We start from the raw sequence: 27,918 nt of genomic DNA, 5'->3' as shown, positions 1-27,918 counted from the left end.
AAACTGCTGCTTTTCCACTCGTTCTGCTACAGTATCTATGGGTGTTCCCTCTGGACGAACTATACCCGAGAGACCATGAGACATATCACTGTTGTGCACAATGACATTTTGAGACGCCTCACAAACACTCCCTACTACCACTCCGCCACACAGATGTTCATAGAAAACCACCTGGACAATTTAAAAATCATTGTAAGGCGAACAATATCCAGTCTGGTAACCCGATTGAGAAACAGCAGCAACTCGCTCATACAAAGCATCCTAAGGAGTGAAGCAAAAAGAAGATCTAAATTGTGGGAAAGATGGGAAAACGAGGCCTTTGTCCTATGAAGGACTTAAGCTCTGTATTGACAAGATGTCATCTGCAGATTCTGTCATTATTGTTATATTTATTGCTGATATTTTACATTTTCATTATTACTGTGAATACCATCAAGTTCAAGTTATTCACATTCAAGTTTTGTATTTAGCCCTCTTGACCTGACGACTGTAACCACCTAAGGTCTCTAGTTGTAATTTAAGTTATACAATCTGTGAACTAACTGTTATAACTCTTAGTGCATTTTTTTCTCACCAATATTATTACTGTTATTACCAGTATTATGAGTAGTATCTTTTATGCTACCTTAGCGGTTTTATGGATAAGTGCCAATTATTCATTTTTTTTATCATGTTGTCTCGTGTATCTAGATTGTGTATGTTACTGTCTGTATTTTTTATATTCCATGTATATGGCCCGGAGCTTAAAAGTAGCTTCTTGGCCCATGTTTCTGAGCATAGTAACTCGATTGCTGTATATGCAGATGGATCAAAATCAGCAAATGGAGTTGGATGTTCTGTCATCGTCGGTGAGAGAACAATAAAAAAAAACCTCCCTATTAAATTCTCAATTTTTAATGCAGAGATTTATGCTATTTTTAGCGTTTGGAAATTTATTTTAAGTACAGGTAGCACTGGGGACTCATATATTATTTATTGTGATTCCCAGAGTTCCCTAGCTGCACTCCAGAAGTTGATGCCTTCTAATCAACTCGTCCAAGAGGTGCAGGATTGGCTGGTCCTCCTGCATTCTCGAAAGCACATCGGTGTGAAGTTTTGTTGGGTTCCCTCGCATGTGGGAATTCGTGGTAATGAGCTGGCTGATACAGCCGCTAAGCAGGCAGCTTCCTCCCGGGCTTCCCACTATGTGAGGGTTCCCTGTGAAGATTTTAAACTTTTTATTAAATCATTTTGTAGGACCAAGTGGCAGAATCACTGGTCCAACTTGAATAGTAATTTAAAGCTGAAATCGATCAGACCTTCTCTTCATCCCTGGTCCCCTTCTGTTGGGATGGATAGAAGATCTAGTATAGTTTTAACGCGCCTGCGTATAGGGCATACGTTTGTAACTCACCGGTATCTTTTAACTAGTGAAGCAGAGAGGCAGGTTCCTCAATGCTCCAATTGTAATGATGGCATTACAGTGAGGCTTATATTTGTTGACTGTCCTCTTTATTTTAATCATAGACGTCGGTTTGGTTTCACCAACAAACCTTTGTCGGATATTTTAGGAGAGGGTGCTCCCGCAGAAGAGATTTTTAAATTTCTTAAGGAAATCCATTTGTTTTATGATATTTAATTGAGTATTTTAATATGAAGTTTATATTAATAATTTGGATTAATTATATGTGTACCTTTTTTAGTAAATATATCCTGTTGATATATATACGCTGAATGGCCTTTGGCTCCGGCGCGTGGCAAATGGCCACAAATTTTATAAATTCATTCATTCCATGTTGGGGTGGCTGGGAATGAGAAAGCTGACCAACTTGCAAAGTCGGCAGTCAACTCCCCAGAACCCACAAGATGTCTACTACCATATCGGGATTTATATACTCTGGTGGGTCAGAGAATTAAAGAATGTTGGCGGTCCTAGTGGGAGAATATTTTAACTAATCAAAAAATGCGCAGTATCATGTCATCAGTGTCTCCTTGGTCATATCCGTATATCCCAAGTAGACAAGAAATGATGTTGTGCAGAATGAGGATTGGACATACAAGACTCACACATGGGTTCTTGATGTCTCGTGCAAATCCTCCGTTTTGCGAGAATTGTACTGTGCCCTTGACTGTGAAACATTTGTTGATTGAATGTCCCAGATTCTTGAATTTGAGACATATGTTCCTGTCTTGGGGTCGGGACAGAGTAGGTAATTTTATCCTAGCTACAATTCTTGGAAAGGATATTAATATAGAGCAGTTATATAAATTTATAGGGGAGGCAAGCCTCCTCAATCAAATTTAAATTATACATAGATTGTCTATGTAAGAATTTTTATATATGAAGGAAATTTGTATATACATATATTTATAGATAGTTTTATATGAAATTTATTAAAAATTTTAAGTTTTTCTATTCAATTTATTTCGGTGTCAATTACCCTGATGTTGTAACGCCAGATTTAATACACAATCAATCAATCAATCCTTCTTGTTCCTCGTCATTATAGACACACTGACATCAGAATTAAAGAACAACGAAGAACTGTGGGAACTGATGTTTGCTAATGATTTAGTCATTATGGCAGACACAAAAGAAGAACTGAAAGAAAGGTTTTGGGCATCAAATGGAGCCCTAGAAATGAAAGGATTGAAAGTGAACATGTAAAGTCAAGAGCTAATGATTAGTAGTTGAGAAGGACATGAAGTAAGCATTCAATTACAAGATGGTACAGTGCTAAAGCAGAACAATGAGTTTAACTACTTGGGATCAACAATAACAGAGGAGAGATGTACTGAGAAAGTAGTGAGACAAAGTGAAAAAATATGGCAAAAATGGAGAGAAGCAACTGGAGTTGTTTTAGACAAGAAAAGGCCATTAAGGCTGAGTTAAGATTTATAGGACAGTTATTGGGCCCATAGTGTTATATGGAGAAGAAACTTTGGAACTTAAGTGGAAAAAGGAGGGACTGTTGGAAAGAACCGAGATGAGAATGGTGAGATGGATTGCTGGAATATTACTACTGGAATGGAAGGAGAGTCAAGATAAGAATGTGTGGTAAATGCAATGTAAAGGAGAAGGCTAGGGAAGCTCATCTGAGATGATATGGCCATGTTATAAAAAGAGGGGAAGTGGAAACAATGAATAGAGCTAAGAACACATGCCAGTGTTGAGGAGGAGGAGTTTGGGGCATCAGCAGATCAGATGGATGAACGTGGTGAGGTGGGGCTGGGAGGAGAAAATGCAAGGAATAGAAATAGATGGAGAAAGTTTCCTCGGGCAGCCAACCCTGCTATACAGTGGGACTAATCAGATCGAAAGATGACGATGATGATGTTTGGTAAGGAATGTCCATCTGGAGTATTGCTGAGATACCAGTACTTTCCCGTACTCCTGCATCTTTGGAGGCTGCACCAGATATGCCTGGCACTTCTGCCTCTCTGGAGGGTGCACCAGTTATATCTGATGTGTCCACTTCTTTGGAGGCTGCGCCTCCTGTCTCGTTGGAGGCTGTATTATCAGTAGCTGGTCCTTTTGTCTCCCTGAAGCCATTGGCATTTTGATGGATACAAATTGTATGTGACACTCCCATCTGAACTTCATATTCGCTAGACATAGATGATATCAGAGGTGTCCAATACTGATAATACTGGGAGGCTGTGTTATCTGCAAGGATTTTGATTTTCCAAATCAAAAACTGTCGCTGTTCTACAGTTCCACTGAAGTAAAATTTGTAGGAATGGCCTTTGATGAAAAGCTCACTCAGAGTAATCATATTGACCAGTTAAAAGTGAAAGTGAAGAAATCACTAAATATTTTAAAAGTAGTATCTAATTTTAATTGGGGTGCTGATAAGAAATCGTTGTTAAGTCTTTACAATGCAGTGTGTTTATCTAAGTTACACTATGGCTACCAAGTATATTCATCTGCTTCAAAGACTAAACTTAAGGAATTGGACACTGTGTATAATATGGGGCTAAGGATCTGCACTGGAGCTTTTAGAACTTCACCCATTGAATGTATCTATTAGACTCCCATCAGCTACCACTGGAGAGTCCTTCATCTGAAATCTTGAAACAGTTCACTGCTAAGGTTTAGAAGAGGCACTTTGGTTTTTTCACGAAACGTTACCCTCTTTGGGGATAGAACTTGTTTCTTGTAGTAAGACGATGTGGGAAAATCATTGAGTCCGGAGGTCCATAAAATTTCTTCTCAAACCTCCTTGCCATGAATAAGAAACTGAGGCCATAAGATCTTCTCAAACCCTCCCTTGCCACGAATAAGAAAACTGAAGGCAATTAGATCGGATTAGAATTTTTGGCAGTCTTCATTTCATAGAGATAGGAGGACTGAAATTGTCTTAACGAGACTCCGTATTGGTCATTCCCGATTGACAGACAGCCTTATACTGAAAGGAAGTGACGCTCCAGTCTGTGCTCGCTGTAACTGCCTGTTGACAGTTGAGAGAGCAATTTTCTGGTGTCTTGCCCAATGTGTGGTGCTTCCAGCAGGAAATTTGGTCTTTCAGGGAAGCAACTTTATTATATTTTAGATGATGTTCATGTCAATAACTTTGTAAAAGTCTTGAAAGATTGATACATATTATACAATTTGACTTGTTTTACTAATATCTAATTTTACATATCACCTAATGCATACAAGCGTATGCAGTTATACTTTTATTTGTATTTTAATATAAAAATAAATTAAATATTTTTGGAATTTTTATTTAAGAAAAAATTCTTGTAGTTTTTTAATGAAATAAGGTTTTTAAGTTTCATTCCCTTTAGAGTTTAGATGATCATCGCGTTCATTTACATTTCATTAATCATTAAGTTATTTATTTCATTCCACTACGGCACTGAATGACCAAAATAAGGCCCCAGTACTTGGGCTTGTCCCTAAATTTCACAATCCGTCCATCCATACATAATAATTCCTCGTATGTCAACTTACCTAATGTTGAAAACTACATACTTTCCTTAAATACACGAGCTCACATCCTTTTTGTATGCGAACGTGTACGTTCATATATTCACTTACAAATAGGAGGGAGGAGAGAGAATCCACTCTTAGTAGACAGCTCACGAGCATACGAGATTAGGAGGGAGGGATCGGAACTTTCAGTGTGTTTTCTTAGAATGAGAATGGTACACAACCCTATCTCATTTGCATACTACTTGGAAAGTTTTTTTTTAAGCTTAATAAAAAGCTGTAACGGGTGCTGGCGCACGCGCGCGCGCACTCCCACACACACACACACACGCATACACTATTGTGCTTGGACGTTGTATATGTCCATAATAACAAACCGATATAAAAAAAAATAAAGGATCAAGGAGGAGGTGTTACGCCCAGGTAGTAAAAGTCAATTTAGAAACCAAACATAAGTTTTTCTTGGTCCCATTATATACTCGGGACAGGTTGAGCGTAAACAATGTATTCCAGTGTCTTTTATATCTTTGTTCAATTGAGACAAAATAAAGAATATCTTGTGCCTGTTCATACACAATAATATCTCTGGCGCCTGCTTCTCTGCGCTGTCAATGCCGTTTCGTAAAGCTATCAGTTGTTCCCGTATTTTATCGTTCGTATTGATAGAGCAGAGGGCACGGTAGGTGATCTATAAATAGCGACGGCTCCCCGAGTGAATTCTGGTATTCATGGAAAGACTTAATGTAATCGGGTAAACAATCCAAACCTATTACGGTGACGCTCTAAACCTATGCATAGAAAAAACCGGCTGACAGTAGTAAATGTTAAAAAATGAGGAGCGGGTTTAAAGGGATGGGAAGATTGTTCTTGCAGTAGGACGAGGGAAAGAGAGAGCTGTTCTTCGAATATACATGTAATCCACATTAATGGAATTTCCCGTAAAATGGTAATAATGCAATCATTTTTATTCTGGAGCAAATGTGGTGAAATTAAAAAACGAGGAAAGGGATCGTCCGAAAGTTTTTTTTTTTTTTTTTTTTTTGTGTGTGTGTGTGAGAAACCATCCATTGTTGTTTTATAATGAAGGTTAATATTACACTTACGACTAGGGTCAAAATTATCCATTGCTGGCTTGAGTGAATTAGTAAATCACACCACACTTAATATTAAGAATTTTATTTTGCAACAAGCTGTAACTAACCCTAGTCCAAGAGACAGAGATAGGCGAGTTCATAATTTTTGCTAGTTCAGGTTTGTTGTGGGTTAGTATTTGTGACGTGAATGGGACAATGGTATGATATATAGTTAGAGGCCATAAGTCAGTTCTCTTATGTGCTTGAGTGTAGTTTGTATAAGCCTATGTTTGTTAGAAGATTTTGATACTTTTTCATGTGTAGATAGATACACTAGATCATATATGTAGTTTGTACGAATGCTTATGAATAAGAACCGTTTTATAGCTGAAACTGAATTTAAATGATCATGATGGGATTCGTTATATTATTAGAACGATGTAATGTCGGATGCTAGTAAGTAGTAGATTTTTTTTTATGTTAAAACATCGTTTGTATCGTTTTAATGTCGACCTCTGGTAGTAGTTAGAAAAGTATAAACACTATAAAACTTCCTGTTTGTTTAGATTTAGTGTTAGTGTGAAATAGGTCTTGAAAATCATGAAAGCTCACTAGAGAAATGTGTTAATTTTGTTCCTTACTATATTCCTATTGTCACGGTTACATGATAGGGATTCTTTTAGAATTAGATTTTCTGTTATATTTTTGGGGATAATAAAAAATTACACAAACACACACACACACACACACACACACACACACACACACACATATATATATATATAATATATATATATATATATATATATGTACATATATATATATATCTATATATATATATATATATATATATATGTATTTACATATATATATATATATATATATTAATATGTACAATATATTGATATATATATATATATATAGATATAATTATATATAATATACTTAAAAAAAGTGTAAACTGAGTCTTCAACTTAATAAACATTCAAATCACGTCAATTCCATTTCTTATATAAGAGTATTGCCCTAAGCTATTCAACACAATATGCTTCCTAAATTAGTTATTTGTTTATTTGTGTGTCAAGTTACCGGGTGTCAACGAAACCAGATCTCAGTTTACCGGGAGTGAAATTACAGAGACCAAAATTCTGGGAGTTGAAGCACACACACACACACACACACACACACACACACACACACACACACACACACACACACACATATATACACACACTATATATATTTCCATACTTATTTGTTCTTAGAGTAATCCTAATATTTTGCATAACCACAACAAAATTCATGCTCAATAAAATCTGTTCTTATTCTAATACTTTGGATTACCAATTTATATTGTGAGCTAGCAATGAAAATGTTCCTGATGTCCTGTGAGTTGAAGCACACACATATTTATTATAGTGTATATATATATATATATATATATATATATATATATATATATATATATATATATATATATATATTGCAATACTTATTATTTTTAGAGTAATCCTAATATTTTGCATAAATACAACAAAATTTACGCTTAATAAAATAATTTCTTATTCTAATACTTTGGATTAACAATTCATATTGTGAGCTAACAGTGAAAATGTTCTTGATGTCCTCATTTCCTGGAATAATGCTTGACTCGGTATTCAATATTGTGGGCACATTGGTTTGACATTTTTCTTACACCACATCTATGCTGTTCTATCTATGACTATGTTGTGCTCTGTCCTGTCATATCTCACATCAGATCATAAAGTTGGGCTTGACATTTTGGCTTTAACAGATCTTAAAGTTGCTTGACTTCTGCCAATTGATTGATCTGTGGCTATAAAAACTGGCATTAGAACATCTAGAAAGAGATGCTATCCAATTTACTATTACAGTTACATTGAGCACAAATCTAAACAGAGGATAATGCCAAGCTTGTTTACAGTATGACACCATATATTTTCCTCAGTACTAGAAAAATAGATCCACTCTACAAATTCCACTCTAAAAAAAAATCTTATTTCGTTTTAGCCGTGTTACATTTTATTTTGTTTCTATAATATCCAAAGAAATATCTCATATAATTAACAAATCTAAACTTGAAATACAGGATGCAACACTCAAAAAAAAGCAAGTCAAGTTTACATTGCACATTTATGGTAAAATAATTATCTCCAACGCTGTCATCCCATATATGCTTCATCCATAGGTTCAATGATCTGATACCTATTAGCCAATATTCACATATCTGTACTGTTGGTTGGGATGAGAAGTGAAAGCCCATCTTAGGTAAGTTCACAGTTAGGGTTTCCAGTTTGAGCCCGATTTTGGATCCTGGGTTTTCTGGACAATTAGAAAACAACCCTGGATTTCCCGGAAAATACAGTTATTTTTAAAATATATTTTCTTTGTTAACCATTCAAAGTAAATGTTTTATAAGGATTAATAGATAAAATCTTGATAAAAGGGATAATAAAACAGCATTAGTTTTGACTGGTATTTAATGATAAGAATATTAAGGAATATAACTTTCAATGAGCTATATTGGCAAATTTGGTGTCCTCTAACAAAATATCAACAACTGATTTGGATGTTTTAGTAGGCATGTATTTCTTGAGTGGCTTATTGGGGATGTACATCCTTAAGGGACAGTGGCCCCTAAATGAGATAAGCTGTTCATCCACTGTGAGAAGGGGCCCTGGGGAGTAATTCCTCTGGCAATTAGCCACCACAAGGTCGAAGACTTTCCGAATTGGGGCAAGGTGATATGTCCTTGCCCGCTTCGCTCTGGTGGCTGAATTGTAAAAACAAAGAACTCTCGTTAGCAGGGCAAAACGATGCTCATTCATATTACACCAGCACAAAGGAAAGCCCTATAGAAGGTCCCACATGTCACTCTTTTTGGTGAAATTGTCTGCCCTCACTGCCGACATTATTAGAATTTCAATGAATGCCTTCAGTTCCCTCAGGTCCATGTCCCTGAGGGCAACACTGTCATTATGATGATAATTACTTCTCAAAAGGACAAGTCGCTCATTGGAACGCAAAACAATCTCCGCAAGCATGTGGGCAGACAAAAAGAGCAAGAAAATGTCGCTCACTCTTACCACCCCAGCGGTGGCATGGGTGGGACCTCCAGGTTCAATCCTCGGAGTAAACATTCGGGAAAGGGAACTATTCAGGTCTCTATGCCACCACGTCCCATCACGACCCTCAACCACCTCAGCTCCTAATCTCAACCGACCGAGGTCTGCGCTTCCTCATCCTGAGAGGTTGACGGTCCAGGTGTAGGTGTGGTGGCGGTTGTTGTTGTTGTTGTTGTTGTTGTTGTTGTAACAGCAACGGGCACAGTCCCACTAACCCCTGATGACTCCCCCCCACATCAGCATCGTCCCCATCCCCCTGGGAGAGGTCGAGAGGTACACCCTCATCTTCCCTCTCTCCATCTCCCTCCGACAAGTCTTGTTCCGCATCCTGGTCGTGTACGTCCTCCTCCTCCACAAAGATGGCGGCTGCCTCCTCCTCCTCGCCTTCAGGCTCAACCTCCAGGTTGTCCTCAACGTCACTTCACCCAGAGGTCTCTTTTTCTTCAAGGCCATTGCTGATAACTGAAAAAAAGCAAAACATTAGAAATGAGCACTCGAAGGAAACTTGGACATATGACCATATATGGACGTCTCAGCCAATGCCCCGGGCAAGCTCGTGATAAACACCATCCTCCCACATACTCCAATAAAGCATTTGCCTCCAAGCAGCACCATATAACTATTTTTTTTTTATATTGAGAAAGCGTATGATACTGCTTGGAGGCATGGCATTCTTAAGACAATTCATACCTGTGGTCTACGAGGAAAATTGCCACTATTCATTAAAGCATTCTTGAAATGTAGATATTTTCAAGTTAAAGTGGGCAGCACATTATCAGATAGAAGATGCCAAAAAGAGGGTGTCCCACAAGGGAGTGTGCTTAGTATCACACTTTTTGCAATAGCAATAAATGGTGTCGCGTCTGTTATACCCAAGGATGTATTGAGTACCCTATTCGTAGATGATCTTTCAATATCTGTTGCTGCATCACGAATGTCAGTTGCAGAAAGGAAATTACAATTGACAATAAATAAGATAGTAAACTGGGCTGAACAACAGGAATTTAAAATATCAGCCAGTAAGACTACTGTTATGCATTTTTGCCACCTTCGGGGAGTACACCCCGACCCAGACCTTTACTTGTATGACCATAGAATACCCTGTGTTGAAGAGGTACGCTTCTTAGGCCTCATATTCGACAAAAAACTCAATTGGCTTCCCCATCTGAAACCTATTAAAACCAAGTGCCTTGAAGCTTTAAGTATTTTGAAAGTATTATCTAATACCAACTGGGGAGCAGACAGGCAGACTGAAATAAAAAGTGATTTGTGTAGTTTTATAACTAAGTTACTTTATGGATGTGAAATATATTCTTCTGCTTCATCTAATCGTCTTGCTATCTTAGATTCAGTACATCATACCGGTATACGCTTGGCAACGGGTGCCTTCCGATCTTCTCCCATCTTTATGAAAATCATCCAAGGTTTCCTAAGCCTTTTAGTTTTAGAGTGAAAAAGATCTTGGAAAAAATGAATATGTCAAGAAATTCTGTATGTCTAGTTAATTTACCAATTACCCTAGCATGGAAATTACCTGTAATTAAATTTTGTAAATATTTTAAAGGTATTAAAAGAGAAAAATCAGATACAGAAATCAGCGCATTATTTTTAGAACATACTGCAGAGCTACTGCAGAGCACTCAGGCTCTACATTTGTTTTTACTGATGGCTCCAAAACTGATGATGGAGTCGGATATCGAGTTTTTAGTGATGATTTTAGCCGCAGAGGAGCCCTACCCATCGTAGCATCGAACTTCACGGCGGAACTGTATGGAATTTTAACAGCATTGGAACATATTGCAACCCTCCAGAATTCCACTAATATCACCATCTTTTGTGATTCCAAAAGTGCATTACAGGCACTTGAAATTTTCAATACTGGCCATCCAATATAATACCAAGACCAATTGCTGTACCATGTAGAGACTTTTTTCCTCACATATCAAAGTTCATTGCAAGATTATGGGAACAGCAATGGAACGAAGTAGGACCAAATAAAATGAAAGAGTTTGCCACACGTACACACCCTTGGAAATATGAATCTATGCCTAGGAAATGGGAAGTAACGATATGCCGCCTCCGTATGGGACATACAAGATTGACACGGGTATCTCATGAGCGGTGAATACCAACCTTACTGTGATGACTGTCTCTTCCCGATGACTATTAAGCATTTGTTAGTTGAATGTCCTAGTCATCGGGAACCGAGAGAGCAGCACTTTAAAGACAAAAGAGATAGAGATGGCAATTACAGTTTGGTAAAGATATTGGGTGAAGAAGCGCAATATGATTTTGAGTGTGTTGTTGAATTTTTAAAAGAAGTTGGAGTTTTTAACGACATTTAGGCATTTCGCTTTTATGTATGTGAGTAGTTTTTAGCTTTGGTTTTTTAGAATGTATCTATGGAAACGTGAGTAAATGTATTTAGTGCCTGTTTGTGTTCTGGTATGAAAGCCTTTGCCTCTGTGCAGTTTTTTTTTTTTATTTAATCTTAATATATCATTTATTATCCTACATGACCTGTTTGGTCCCATTTCGTGGCCTTTGGCCTGGCCTGGACCTTGCATTTTATCTAATCCTTTGGGCCAGCTCTATGGGAGCTGAAGGTCGGCTCAGTGGTCTGGTTAAACTATTTTATAATAATAATAATAATTTAGCTTTGGTGGTGTTTACTGCGTAAGTAGCATCTTTGAGCTAGCTATAGTACAATAACGGATGCGGAATTTTGAGTTTTTATGATGTGTGTGTGGATTTTTCCCAAATTGGTTGTCCAAATGGCTTCATTCGGCGTCAATGATCCTGGTAGTCACGACGATAGATAATTATTAATTATTCTCTCTCTCTCTCTCTCTCTCTCTCTCTCTCTCTCTCTCTCTCTCTCTCTCTCTCTCTCTCCACAAATATAATAAGTTTATATTAATTTTATCAATATTTAAGAATAATGTGAAACATTGAATTTGAGAAGAAATATCAATGACGATGACGTCAACTAGAGAAGATGAAAAAGAAATTTGGACTGAAAAAGACCCGCCTACAGAAGTTAACGACGAACATCGGATTGACTTAACGTGCAAGGAAAGACAGGACTACAGAAGAGAGGGAAAATGGAGCTAAAAGGTAGGTATGGGTGAGGGGAAGAAGCGGATGGAGAACGAAATTGCTACGCTGCCTCCATAGGCCTCTTAGGGATGTATTAGGGTTGGTTCTGATGACATTTTAACAGCTCCCTGCACCGGAAAATGAAGGTGTAAGTTCGTAAGACCCATCAAAAGACAAGAAAACGAATTTTGACAGGTTCTCAACGGGCAAAAAACTTGGAGGTTAAGATTAGAGGGGAAATATCACTGTCGCACTGACTGAATCTTTCTCTCTCCCTCCGTGTGTGTGTGTGTGTGTTTTTATTTTTTTCTTAACATAAAATCGGAGTTTCGACACTTGATATATTTTTATTTTATACCCTTTTCGCATTTGTGAAGAGGGAAGAATGTAATAAATATTGTACAATAGCAACTACCCAGGGATGTAATTTATTAATATACGCGTATCAGAAACACCGACACGACGCTTTGTTAGCGGTCTAATCACGTACATATTTTGTATTGATGCATAATAATAAGCGTACGTAATGAATACTTAGAAATATCATCATCATTTATGCAAACTTGCTTGCCATGCTGAGTATTATTGTTGCTTGGGAAAATTTTATATTTAGCAGTACGAGATTGATTTTAATTTTTGGTATAAAAAACTTTGCATAACTCCAGAGAGTTTATTTAAATATTCGCAAACTGTATAGTTATATTTATTATAATACCTGTAGAAAAGACTCTTAAGAAGACCGCATTAAAACGACCAAGTTTAAAAAGTTTGGGAGACCAAATAACGTAGGTCAGAAATTGGACAGCCATTTATGAATTAGATAAAGTAAGTTTATTTGATTAACAAATTTAAGGGTCAAAATGGCTAGAACCTTAGTTTTCAATGATTAAGATCACGAGAGCACACTAATGCTGCGTCCACACGGTCGAGTAATGCCCGCGGACACAAACCACGAATTGCTAGTGTTCGCAGTTAAAGATGACACAAAAGTTGCCCGTTGTTTTGACTTGGAATATGGAACGACGACGCTGCCAGACAAAAAAGACGTCTTCAGGCTCGCTACTTTTCTGGCAAGTGAGTCTGAACTAGTCTAAAGATGATAACGGTATTCGTCATTACCTTGCAGTGTTTTGCTGCTGGTCAAGGACGACGTTTGTGTAATAAATAGAATACAGGTAGATTTTTTTCCCAGTTGGTGCCAGCAAACGTTGTTTCTATTCTTATTTGTTTTAATGTTAATTCCATTTTATATTTTAAAATAAATTTGAACTGGATGTCAGGAAATATTGTTTTCTGTTTTGTTACTAAATTGTAATTTTCCTGATAAGATTTATTTCACTATTGTTTATACAATAATGCAAACTTGTTTAACAAGTTCAACATAACTCTTCCCTAATGAGATACCATTCCACAAACACTATTCTCCTAAAAGCTACTGGATAGGTTTTGATGAAATTTACTCAGGTGGTGGCCTGAGGCCAATGATGAACCCATTGAATTTATATATGTGTATATATATATATATATATATATATATATATATATATATATATATAATATATATATATATATATATATATATATATATATATATATATATATATATAAGACGCCCAGTATCGTTATCGTACTACACTACCCTGACAGCTCGCTGTCGACTGACTACCTAATACCCGGTAATCCACCAGCAGCTCTGCCATTTGTAAGACAGTTATGGAGAAATATAATGGAATCATATTCCGTCTCAAAATTTATATAAGAACAACATTAACATTATCTCTTTGTTTACTGTACTTTACTAGCCAATAATTACATTATTATGAATAGAAATGATAATTGAAATTAAAAATAATGAAAAGTTATTTTGCTACCCAATAATCACCCTAGTGGAGAGAAATACACTTAGAAACCACTTTATTAAATAATATTTATATCATTGAAATGAAGAAGAAACTTAATGTGAAAGAGCTCTTTCATGTGAACTACTCAGAACAGAAATGAATTGTACTTCTGAGGTAGAAGGCTTGTCTTGCAAGTTAGATTTATTGTCAATCCCACTCCATACTACACAATAATTCAACGAGTTAATAATACTGACAAGGTATTTTCAGTATTATTGATGACCCTTCAAACATTACCTCAGACTAGCAATGTTATTGACAATAATGGGACTCGAACACCCAATACCACCCATCGACCTTGTAGACCAATGGGAGCTCTAGAATGGCTATTGGAAATCGATGATGGGTACTGTCCGGTTTTAGAGTCACTTAATGTTTGTATATAAAAGTCACATTGTTGTGATAATATATATATATATATATATATATATATATATATATATATATATATATATATATCACAACAATGTGACTTTTATATGCAAACATTGAGCTACACGTCGTTCAATATCCAATTCACTTGAAATTCTATATAAAAATGTACCATAGAATATAATATAAACTGATGCTTTGTTATCATACATAAATGTACAGAAGTCTTGAATATACTGGACAACCTGATATTAACACAATATTGACAGCTTATGGTAATATGCAAGGAATTTCTTTTGATAACTATTACATATATCCGCACCCATGTTGAGCTGCCTCATAAACGGAGTCCTGAGGGTATAGTTGAAAGTGAGAATAGGCAATGCTGAACTTAATTGACCTTTGTGTCTGTAGTCACTGTTATCAACTGACACACCAATACATCCACAAATGTAGAAATTATGCCATATGCCAGTTTTAACAGCAAAATAAAGGAATAAATTATCCGTATTTAAGGAGTTAATATATGCAATTGTGACAGTTTTATAAAACAATTCAAATCTGAAGAGATGTTTTGCCCCTATCATCGAATCATCTGGTGAGTTCCATGAAGTAGTTGATGTTTATTTGACTGAATTAGTACATTTCTTCACAGTTTTGTTTTATCATGTTTCCTCTGGGGTAATCCTCAATTTCAGATGAGTAACTTCCTTTCAAAGTGTAGATCAGCAACTATTCCATGGCTATTCAGGCATTGATCTGAAACTCCAGAGGGAATGAGACCCTCACCATGAAAATGGCTGTTATTTCGTTGTGTGCAGAAGTCATCAGAATTGGCTTTTGAAGGTTCCCTTATGCCGCAATCCTCTCTGCTCTTATATCTGACTTTGTTCGTCTCTCTACCTGGTTTGAGTTTCACTTAGAGGATCCATTTACTTCAAGGACCATGGCTTTTGGAGCTAAAATCACTTGACACACTATAGTGCACTATGGCTCATACAGTTTTGTCGGATCCTCAAACGTAATTAAGAATTCTCAGAATTTTGGGAGATTGGGGGGTTGTAGTTCATTGGCCCATTCTTTCCAGATATCACGTTATTTTTTTAGGAATAATTAATGAAAATCACAAATTAAACAAGATATCGGTGGAAGTCATAGTGTCATTGTAAACAACAACAACAGTAAAACTACCATTTATACCTAAATCAAGATGCAAAGGCAAGCGAGTTAATTATTATACTTAGAGTTTTAGAAAGGTTAAGCTTCATGCCCATGAGCCCACACAACTTAAGAATATGCGCTAGGTCTCTGATCAAGGATTCTGCAACCAGAGACTAAATGTGGGAGAAAGGACAGCAGCGAGAAGAGTAGCATCATGGGATATGCCATCATATCACTAATAGTATAGATGATAAATAAATGGCAAAGGAGCAAGAACACTACTCTGAGAAACACCTGTCATTAAATTATTAAGGGTACTATACTGGCTATCAACAAGACGTTTTGGGTTTGACATATAAAAAAATTCATTTACAATATTAAGAGATCCACCGGTTCCCATTAATCTCAAGTTGTCTTTTGCAAACACCGTCAAAGAAAGTCCAATCAACTATCAGAAAATAGTTCTCTTAGAAGCAATGGCACTGGTCTTTCAAAACTACCATTTGTACCTTAATCAAGATGCAAAAGCAAGAGGGTATAGTACCAAGGGAGGTGAAGGAGACGTCAGTTCTTCAAACAGGGGCTTTATTAATTAAAACTTACACGGGAGCAATACCAAAGCTCGAGTCTCAAAGACATTCTTCTATCCATTTAATTCCTGCCACATTTTTGGGTGCACCATTGTCAATAATCATCTCAGTTTCATTTATTTCATCCGTAAAGTAAATTTCAGGCATTTCTACTTCTCCTCTCTCATCTTCAACACTCACAAATCTGATGTTACTTAATTTATTCAGACAGCATTCATTTCTACACCTTTTCTCTCTCGATTCCGATCTGAGCCTCCTGCCGCCCTCCATCGGACGATTTTCCCGATTCCTTTCAAACTCTTCAGGATCTTCACTTCTCCTTTCCGAAGGTTTTTCCGTTTAAAGGAGTCTATTCTGTTTCGCTTTCTATCTCCTGATCGAGAGTAATATCTTCTACTCTGATATCTGCTTCCTGACTCTCTCATCATTTGGCTTCTGTCCCTCGAACGAGAGTATGGTCTCCTATTTCTTTGTATATCATTTGATCTAGATGTAGATCTTTGTCTATTTGTATAAAATACGTCCAATTCCTTTTCGGGTCTGTGGTTTTCTATCTTTAGTTCCTTGAACTCCTTTTTACATATTTCTATTGTCACTTTATCTTCTACATTTTTTAGTTGTTTCATAATTGAAATTTTTTCTGTTGTTTCTAATTTAGACTTATCTAAAAACAAAACTGTAGTCCATAACTTCCACTGTGATTCGAAGTGTTTCTTTATCTTTCTGTTCAAATTTTTGTATTTCAGAAACCAATTCAGACATTTTTTCCAAGATTTTTTTTTCAAACTTACCTTTTAACAAGTTTATCACGTCTTCAATGATAGTTACACTTTTAGTGTTTACTTTTTCTATAACGTCTCTTGACACAAATTCTGATAATCCTCCAATCTCTTTGTTTGTCTTTAAACTATCCACTAATTCGAAAAATTTTTGAATTGGAGGAATTAGAGCGGCAGCCCGGACCATTGAGATACAACGAACGAGATACCGACTGTAACCCCTACTGGTATTTAGGAGTAGACTTGTAAACTGTGAAACTGACCGTCTGCCGAAAATATATGGGTGGCTTACTTAACAAGCACCACTAATTGCTCGTTAGATTTTGGGTCTAGATACAATATATGAGATACCAGATGAAACTAATATATAATATATCTGCAGACTCTCCTGATTATAGAATGACCAGTGACAGACATTTTGAAGGGTGGGTTCCCCCTGACAGACGCACTGAAAAGGGGGGTTTAATTGGATCTAGATCCAACTTAGGAGATACCGAGTAAAATTTACACTACAATAGCACTGCACATCCTAGAATACTGTGGTGGTAATGACAGACGTTTTAGTGGGTACCCTGACAGACGCCCCACAACGAGTGGGGAGGGGGAAGCAGGATCTGCATCCAACATTGGAGATACCAAGTAAAATTTGTACTACAATTGCACTGCACATCCTAGAATGCTGTGATGGTAATGCCAGACATTTTAGTGGGTGGTTACCCCCTGACAGACACCCCACAACGAGTGGGGGAGGAAGGGGGAAGGGGAGGGGGAGACAGGATCTCCATCCAACATCATAGCACCAAGTAAAATTTGTACTACAATAGCACTGCACTTCCTAGAATACTGCAGTGGTAATGACAGATATTTTAGTGGGTTAGTTACCCCCTGAGAGGCACCCCACAAACGAAGTGGGGGGGGGGGGAGCCAGGAACTGCATCCAACATTGGAGATATCAAGTAAAATTTGTACTACAATAGCACTGCACATCTCAGAGTACTGCGGTGGTAATGACATATTTTAGTGGGTGGTTTCCCCCTGACAGACACCCCACACCGACTTGGGAGGGGGGGGGGGGAGGGGAGCCAGGATCTGCATCCAACATTGGAGGTACCAAGTATAATTTGTACTACAATAGCACTGCACATCCTAGAGTACTGTGGTGGTAATGACAGACATTTTGAGGGTGGTTACCCTCTGGCAGACACCCCACAACGAGTAGGGAGGGGGAGACAGGATCTGCATCCAACATTGGAGATATAAAGTAAAATTTGTACCACAATAGCACTTCATATCCTAGAATGCTGTGATGGTAATGCCAGACATTTTAGTTTGGTGGTTACCCCTTTTAACAGACATAACCTCGATTGGAAGGGAGAGGTGGGACACCTTGAAATATTTCAAAATCTATCATAGGCAATATTAATATTAGAAATATGGTAAGTATCTGAAAATCGTGAGCCTGATAAAATGTAAAAGGCAAAAAATTCAAGAAATATTGTGATGTTTCAGGATAAGAATTACTGCCGGAGTTATTTTTTAAAATTCCTACTAAAGTCTGGAATATTTCACTTCATTAATTCCATCACATCTATATAAATACTATGTGTGAGACTTACTAGACCTGGTCTACTTTCTATAGTTTCACACACACACACACACACACACATACATATATATATATATATATATATATATATATATATATATATATATATATATATATATAGTATATATATATATGTATATATGATATATATATATATATATATATATGTATATATAGTATGTATATATATATATATATATATATATATATATATATATAATATATATATATATATATATATATATATATATATACTATATATAATATTAGCACTATCCTTTGGTTTGGAGTTATTACTTCACACAAAGTATTTTATCTGAATGGGAGGGGGTCACAATTGGCAACAACTGCAAGTATGTGTGCTGACCCATTTTTGAATAATTAAACCAGTCATATGGTGCCACTCTCAGTTCCTCTAAAAAAAGAAATGTAAGATAAGTATTCTCGCTTTAATAGCGTCTTTGGTCATTTTCTTTTCTTGCCTATAGTTAGGACACTGCAGCCATGTCGAAGTTCGTAGCCCAACGTGTCTTACCGTAAATGAATTGTTCTTTAGTTGCTGTTGGTTCGTGTGGATGAAATGAAATTTTTATCGGATATGGGAATTCGATTGATATTAAGACCAAAGTCCCATCATAAAGAGCCGTTTTAACACCCGCACATTCACAAAGAGATGATGTATCACAACACAAATAATTACTGGAAACGGAAATGTGAATGAATTGTTCAGGATAAGCTAACTATAAAATAAAGATTAAAACATTTTCCCCCATTTTATTCCCCCTCCCGAAGTTGACGATCATACAAATTGGAGCTCCTGGCTCCCAAATTAAGTTGGCCTATAATATCATATTAGTTATCTAATAGTCCATTTATTTTCGGCGGCCTCACTCAAATTTATCTGTACACTATCACCAAGTATCAGGTACCATATATATTCAGGGAAGAAAATCTAAACTTAAATAAAAATGATACACAGTTTGATGTTCAAAGCCAGCCGAGTGCGTTTGTCTCTTAACTTCCCGCCGGCACGCACCACAGGTAGCCTATGTAATGTGTTTCAATACATTCTATCGATGCTGGCTTTGACGACCATTATTCGGCTAATTTTCTCCCTAGTAATATTTCTTTCTTTATTTGTTCATTATATCCAGTAGACAGGCACTAACATCATATTATATCCTCACGTTTGTTCAATGCATTTACCATTGTTAATATGATTTATAATGCGTCTCCAACAGTCATAAAAATTTGACAACCGAATGTGCAAATATGTCGGCTGTGTGCAAGGCATAGGGCGTCAATCACTGGAGTAGCGATCTCCCTGCCGAGAGTGACTTCTTTATTATTATTATTATTATTATTATTATTATTATTATTATTATTATTATTATTATTATTATTATTATTATTATTATTAATTATTATTATTATTCGACCCAATTTCACAGAGAAAAATTACCTTACGAAAACACACCTAACACTAAGAACTCCAACCATTGTGGTCAGGCCTAAGCATCTGCTCTTGGATCTAAGCAGTGTCAATCATAAATGGTTTCTGTGTAAATACAGAACTTTCTTTGCATATGGTAGCGAAGCACTAACTAAACAGTAATGTACAATCACTAACCACCAACACTCACAATGCACTTACTCAGTAAGCACTCAATACTTGCAATACATTCACTATACACACACACACTCACACACACACACACTTAACATACACTCCACACACACTCTCAATAACACTCGTGAATACCCACAACCACTCACTAGGCATTCACTATACACTAAATGCTCACTAAACACTTGAAATACTAAATTTACTAAATATTCATTATACCCCAAACACTCAGTAAACATTCACTAAACACTCACTTAATCCTAAACATTAATTAAACACTAAACCCCAAACACTCATTAAATACTAGCTTACCAAACCCTAAATACTTAATAAATAAATACTAAACAGTGAATGAACATCCACTCATTAAAAACTTAATAAACACTTACATACTAAAAATTTGCAAAACACTAACATTCACAAGACATTCATAAACGCCACTTAAAATTCGCAAAACTTTCACTAAAACCCTAAACACTCACTGAAGTACTTTACACACTAAATATTCACTAAACTACCATTCACAAGACGTTCACTAAACGTTCATTACATTCACAAAACATTTACTAAAACCCTTAAGACAAACATTCACCTGAATACTTACACAATAAACATTCAACAATAACAGTTCACAAAACATTCACTAAACCCTAAGGACTCAGTAAATATTCACTGAATACTGACACATTAAACAGTCACAACTAAACCTAAACATTCATCAAACACTTACTCATAAAACATTCACGAAACGCATACTCACTAAACCCTAACAATTTCGCTAAACACTGACTCATTAAACATTAACGATAGAAAAATTGACAATCGCACTAATTTTTCATTTCTCTTGTTTTTCTTTACATAATGCAAGGTGATTATTTTTTTTTCTAGTTTACTCTTGTATTTATTCATTATCTTCTTGAGAGAATGGAAATGTTCGAAATAACTTGGTGTGTAGAGATATTGTTTAAAAAACAGAGATCCTCTGTGTCCTTCCTCAGCCAGGTGTATTTGTCTGTGACGAATTTTACGCCAGCCGAAAAAAATCGACTATAGTAACAACAATATTCATTCATAAAACTGATAATACAAAAATGTATCCATGATTTCATTAGCATGAAAGTCGTTGAAACCAAAAGAAGGTAGTCCTGCTTCGATAAAACAAACCGAGTAGGCTGTAGCACAATTATTATGATCTGTACCTTGACTATAGTGTATATATTACATATGTATTACTATCTATCTAATTGGTGCGTAACCTCTATTTAACAAATGTTATGTACATAGACATTTTACAGCAATAACTCTAATAATGATAAGAACTTATATGCTACTTTATAGTGTCAGTCTTCCAACCACCGCTACATTAATTTTCATATCGTAAACAAAGCTAAAGCGAGTAGGGAGACCGGGGCTAGTTGGCACACTTTTTACAATTTTGTGGTCATTGCGAATATAAAACAACTTGTTGCAAAATTCTTACCACTATTGAAAAATATTAACATTCGTCTTTATCATAGAGCAAAATAATTTGTTGTTTGCTTTCAACATAAGATAACAATAAGCTTTAGAAAAAATAACTTTTCGTGCCACTTGCCCACGGGGGTAAGTTGGCACACATTATGGGGTCAGTTGGCACATTGATATTAAAAGAAATTACTACATTGCATTTAAATCAAATAGCAAAAATACCCTCTGAATTTCCAAAATACAAAATATAAGGCATTAGTATTACTTCAGATCATCATCTAGTTGTAATTGTGGCAGGTGTGAAATAAATCCTCGTCATAGTCTTCATGCTCCCACATGTTACATGCCCTGCACTAGACCTACACTTCTCCTGGCTTACCAAACACAGGCTCTCTTCAGATGAGCTTTCTTCTGGATCAACAAGAGCAGTTCTTAAACTCTGTATCACGCTGATGACTGATCTGAAGCCCATGTATCTTTTCGGACATCTCTCAATCTGTTACATAACCACCCGTAAAATCAAAATCTTGAAATAGTCTGTAATTCAGAGTTGAAATTCCATCAATCCTAAACCAATTGAAAACATCAGAATAAGTGACAGCTAGAGGTAAAGCCGAGGAAACTTTACCAGGAATGTCACAGATGGGCATACTTGATCCTGGATTACCAGTCATCCACGAATCACATGTCCTGTTAACACATTTTTTCAGATGTCTATAAACACTAAAATCCAGGGGCTGCAACTTGTGAGTACAATGTGGAGGAAATGATATGACACTAATCTCATTATCCTTCCAAAAATCCAGAAACAAAACGTAAATTATATAAGAAACAAAACGTAAATTATATAAATAAATAGGCTTACTATTGTTATCAAATAACGTGTGCCAACTTGCCCCATTTATTTTGAGCCAACTTGCCCATCCCTACCATTTGCTACAAAAACGATTACCAGTCCACACCAAGAAACCTTGAATTAATAATTTGAATGTTATAGAATCTTTAAACCATAAGGAAAACTATGCTATCATTGAAAACTAATCTTTATGAATGTATAGATGTTATAGCAAATAACAGAAAGATTAAAATATTTATTTACTACAATCAAATAAAGAATTGTCTCATAAATTCGAGCTCCTACGTTCTACTCCTATAGAATTTTGCTGGTAATTGAGGAACCACGTGGCAATTACACAGTATATGTATTGCAGTCATCCTATTGGTAAACTTTAAAGTCATGTTGAGTATGCCAACTTACCCCTGTAGCCAACTAGCCCCGGCTCCCCTATTATATATAATTGATTGTTATTGCTTGCTTGACAAAATAATAATATGACTGAATTTTTATGGGCCTACAGATACTGTTATTTATATGAAGCAAATAAATTATTTTTGTGTTTAGATCAGCCATCGTCAACCGGGGTTCCGTGAACGATCGCCAGGTGTTCCGTACGAATTCATGTTTTTATTTAATTATTTGTTATTTATAAGTATATATTTTTCGTTAAACATGGCGTGAAAATCGAAGTCCTATACTTTATTTTATCGTAACATATCGTGCGAGATTTTTTCCCTCTGTTTTACTAAAGGTAATTAATGCAAATGCTTACACACACACACACACACACACACACACACACACACACACACACACACACACACATATATATATATATATATAATATATATATATATATGTATATATAGTATATGTATATATATATATATATATATATATATATATATATATATATATATATATATATATATATAGGTGTGTGTGTGTATTAGGGTTCCTTGGGATGAGGAAAATTGTCTCAGGGGTTCCTCAAAGTGTCAAAGGTTGGGAAACACTGTGTTAGATAAATACAAAGGATATAGAAAGGATAAAAATATTTATTAAATATATCACGATAATGTATAATACGGGTCAATAGCAGCCCACTATACTAATCTAGACATTCATTATCAGGGTTTGCCCTTCCCCCTGCCCACCTGTTAGGGTGTGTCTGTCAGTGGGAAACCACCCACTAAAATGTTTGTCATTACCATCACAGCATTCTAGGATATGAAGTGCTATTGTAGTACAAATTTTACTTGGTATCTCCAATGTTGGATGCAGTTCCTGTCTCCCCCTCCCCTTCCCCCCTCCCCCCCACTCGTTGTGGGATGTCTCTCAGGGGGTAACCACCCACTAATATGTCTGGTATTACCATCACAGCATTCTAGGATGTGTAAGTGCTATTTTAGTATAAATTTTACTTGGTGTCTCCGATGTTGGATGGAGATCCTGTCTCCCCCTCCCCTTCCCCCCTCCCTCCACCCACTCGTTGTGGGGTGTCTCTCAGGGGGTAACTACCCACTAAAATGTCTGGTATTACCACCACAGTACTCTAGGATGTGCAGAACTATTGTAGTACAGATTTTACTCGGTATCTCCATGTTAGGTGCAGATCCTGTCTCCCCCTCCCCAGCCCCCTTCCTCCTCCCCCACTCGTTGTGGGGTGTCTGTCAGGGGGTAACCACCCACTAAAATGTCTGGCATTACCATCACAGCATTCTAGGATGTGCAGTGCAATTGTAGTACAAATTTTACTTGGTATCTCCAATGTTGGATGCAGATCCTGCTTCCCCCTCCCCACTCGTTGTGGGGCGTCTGTCAGGGGGTAACCACCCACTAAAACGTCTGTCATTACCACCACAGTATTCTAGGATGTGCAGTGCTATTGTAGTGTAAATTTTACTCGGTATCTCCTAAGTTAGATCTAGATCAAATTAAACCCCCCTTTTCAGTGCGTCTGTCAGGGGGAACCCACCCTTCAAAATGTCTGTCACTGGTCATTCTATAATCAGGAGAGTCTGCAGATATATTATATATTAGTTTCATCTGGTATCTCATATATTGGATCTAGACCCAAAATCTAACGAGCAATTGGTGATGCTTGTTAAGTAAGCCACCCAATATATTTTCGGCAGACGGTCAGTTTCACAGTTTACAAGTCTACTCCTAACTACCGGTAGGGGTTACAGTCGGTATCTCGTTCGTTGTATCTCAATGGTCCGGGCTGCCGGTCTAAATGGTTGTCTGTGCATCCCAAAGCCTTAGTTGATGACAATTAACTTTCAAAATCCTGTCCATTAGTCCAAATTGGAGCTTTCCGATTTTTAACTAAATTAACATTGTTATTTCCACTTCCAACTTGGTTTATCTCAAAATTCTTTTCAATGATTTTCAGTAATTTTTCTTGTCTTTCATCCATATCACTTTTTTCATACACTATCCTGTTTGTTTCTTTACCGAAATCCCACTTTTTGTGAAAGTTTTTCTGATGCGAAATATTGGTTGCTCTGTTTTTAAATAGTTTATTGCACTGTCCACAAATTCTATCCTCATACCTTTGATCTAACTGGTTTTTTTGCTGCCTCAAAAAGTTCATTTGTTTCTAGCCACCATTTTACCTGTTCCACTTCACCTAAATTCAACTCATTATTTTCACACTCGCTCGCATCTCCATTTTCTTTATGTCCCAATACCGGGCCTTTACACTTATGACAAAATTTGAAAATAAAATTTCCAGCATTGTCCATGGTTCCAAAGTTAGCCAGTCGGGTCAACTGGTTCATAAGCTCACTTTCATCTTCAATGTATCCTGGTAAGGAAACTGCAGAGTATTCTGAAGACGCCATCTTTCCTCGTGAGGGAAAAAAATATATATAAACAATTTCCGATTATAACTGTGTTTCACTTTATTGCAGACAGTAACATCAGGGTTCAAGGTTTATTCCAGAAGATCCCCAAGCACTCACAAACACTCAAAACAGCAAAAAGATTAAGCTACTGTGAAGACTCGTAATTACCACTCTTCGACTCACACAACTTCAGGCTCAGGTCGTCTGCCTCACCATGTATCAACAGTTCAGCATCATCACAGCAAATTTGTTTTCTTCATCTATCCATGATATCTGCTCCCCGAAGCACTCTGGTCGACAGAACCATACGCCCTTTCCAGTTCATAAGCCGAAATTCAATGGTTTTTCATCTCACAGACGGCTTCACATTTGCGGCAACTTACACACAGAACTTCCGGATTACTCCCCCTCCCGATGTTCGGGAACTTTTAGCTGTTCATCATTTTCTTTTATCTTACGTAGTAAAATTCAATCTCCAAGACGATCGCCGCAGTCCCTCAAACCACGCTCTGCTACCATATACTACCCTGGGAGGTGTAGGAGACGTCAGTTTTTCAAACAGGGGCTTTATTAATTAAAACATACATGGGAGCAATACCAAAGCTCGAGTCTCAAAGACATCAAGGTTACGAGGGAACAAGCAATAAGGATTGTTATCTCAAGACACCAAGGCTACGAGGGAACAAGCAATAAGGATTGTTATCTGTTAGAGGGTTAATTATTATACTTAGAGTTTTAGAAAGGTTAAGCTTCATGCCCATGAGCCTACACCACTTAAGAATATGCCATCATATCACTAATAGTATAGATGATAAATAAAGGCAAAGGTACAAGAACACTACTCTGAGAAACACCTGTCGTTAAATTACTAAGGGTACTATACTGGCCATCAACAAGACATTTTGGGTTTTAAATAAAAAAAATTCCTTTACAATATTAAGAGATCCACCAGTTCTCATTAATCTCAAGTTGTCTTTTGCAAACACTGTCAAAGAAAATCCAACTAACTATCAGAAAATAGTTCTCTTAGAAGCAATGACACTGGTCTTTCAAAAGAGTGGAAAAACCTATCATGGGGTATGTTGTTGTAACTGTCAAAGCCCAAAAGCAAAATTTTGACTTTTGATCAGGAGACCATTGAACACAATTTAGGCCCCGATAAGCATGATTGAGCCAACACCAACGACTCACCACATGGTTTGCTCATAAAGTTGTGAGCCAAAGTTCTCCCTTTTGTTAAGGGCAATAGTCAGCAGTTATATCAGTTCCTACAAGGGGATGCACATTAGAATAAACTCCAAAGAGTGATGACTTAAGGGTGTTATATCCCAATTGTACTTGGTGGAATAATCAGAGATAATACCGATGTCCTTAAATCTTCTTTATTTGTCTTCAACAGAAGTTACAGTAATCCTATTAATCCAATAGCTATATGCAGACTGGTGAGATAAGTATTTACGTAGCCAGAGGTAAATGTTAACTGCTCTTTGGTAAATGATCACCAACCCAATATAACAACATACTTATAAAACTGCTGTACTACTTTAAACAAGCACTTTGTTATATTACTAATAACAGCCAGTTATACTCTCTTGTTCTATCATAAATAAATATAAATGTAAGGTATATCATATTTCCGGGGGGGAATTTTTTTTTTTATTTATTTATTTATTTTTTTTTTTAAACAAATACTCTTGTATCATATAACATAGGTATGTATTTAAATTTTATCCAAAATCTGAATAGTGCTCTATTTAAAAAAAAACTATTTTCCCTCTATATAAAAACTTACTAAAGAATATTACAAATTAATATTCAAAAGCAAAGTCTGGTACTCAAACAGGCATAACATAAGATACTTCACAAAGACATGTTATGACATTATTACAAAATTTTGTACTGCACCAGACATCAGGCAAAACCAATTCTGAATAGCTAATGCAGGTATGATCTAAGCAGTAAAAGTGTTACTACTCCTTTCCCTGCTTTTCAGTCTTGTAATTAACATGATCTCTCCATCTTTGTATTTCACAGATTATCCTGTTACTTGCAAACTTAAATTTATTTTCCTGCATTTATCATTTCAAGACTCTTCATTCCATTTGCATTCTTTTGTTAGAACATCTGCAATCATGTCTTTCTGTCCATCCGGCCAATTGTAAGATTCATACAGCCCTCAGTCAAACATGTCCTTCATCTCCTGTATGCTGTTCCTGAGAAGCCTTTCCTCAACCTGCTTGGTACTCCCACAGATTCTAGCATGGGTATTGAATCTGTGAACAATTTGATTGGAATTTTCTTTCCATACTGACCAAATAATAACTGTTCAATCTGACTCGCAAAAAACTGACTGTTATCAATAATCTTAGTCATACTTCTGGTTTCAGCCTCCTTTGCAGAATGACATACCTTCTGGATAGTCTTTGACTTCCAGTAAATAGGGACCACACGTCCATTACTCTTACTTCCTAGTAAAATCAGATTGCCACTTA

The sequence above is a fragment of the Macrobrachium nipponense genome, chromosome 9 (assembly GCF_015104395.2).
Source record: "Macrobrachium nipponense isolate FS-2020 chromosome 9, ASM1510439v2, whole genome shotgun sequence".
Classification (NCBI taxonomy): domain Eukaryota; kingdom Metazoa; phylum Arthropoda; class Malacostraca; order Decapoda; family Palaemonidae; genus Macrobrachium; species Macrobrachium nipponense.
Note: the sequence above shows the minus strand (reverse complement) of the source record.